Below are 735 nucleotides of genomic sequence, written 5' to 3' on the forward strand. Positions count from 1 at the left end.
GAATAGAGATAGAGAGCAGCTCCAGTGACACTACTGTTGGCTCCGACCCAGAACACTGACTGTTAAAGCATAATAACTTTTGCATGATTTTAAGTGATAATTTGTAATTGTTCCTCTATTTGTTTTAAAAACATTTGTCGAACTTTGTTTATCTTCATTGGTATATACCCTTTTTGATATGTGTTATAAAGATGTCAGTGTATTTCAATATTTTATGTTTGACATTGCCTTTCAAGTACAGTACTTTTATTGTGAGGAAGTTCCTTTTTTATTTATGTGTGTTTAAATCTCTTAATGTTAAGGGTGTTTTTGTTCTGCCCTCATATGTGATTTTGATAGATGTGTTTTATTAAGTCACTAATTAAAATCAGAGATTTGTTCGCTTTATTTTGACACAGTTTTACTTCCTTCCTAAGATCCTCTTCTTGTTAAAAGCATTCTGGTGAAGTTGAAATGCAGAAGATTGCGGGGAAGAAGAAAACGGAAATCGCTCTTCTTTAACTTCCGTTTTCTGGTACCCTGCATTCTCCTGCACTTAAAATTGACCGGAATGCTTATTTGTGTGGGTATGTCGTGTTTTGGTCAGATACGACGGTAGTCGTCCGGGCGTGTAGACACTAAAGGTGACGTCGGGTGTCCAACGCAGATACGACGTCGTGTTTTGGTCAGATACGACGTTAGTTGTCCGGTCGTGTAGATACTAAAGCTGACGTCGGGTGTCCGACGCAGATACGA

Source organism: Frankliniella occidentalis, unplaced genomic scaffold (genome assembly GCF_000697945.3).
Source record: "Frankliniella occidentalis isolate FOCC.00 unplaced genomic scaffold, Focc_3.1 Scaffold20, whole genome shotgun sequence".
NCBI classification, from domain to species: Eukaryota; Metazoa; Arthropoda; class Insecta; order Thysanoptera; family Thripidae; genus Frankliniella; species Frankliniella occidentalis.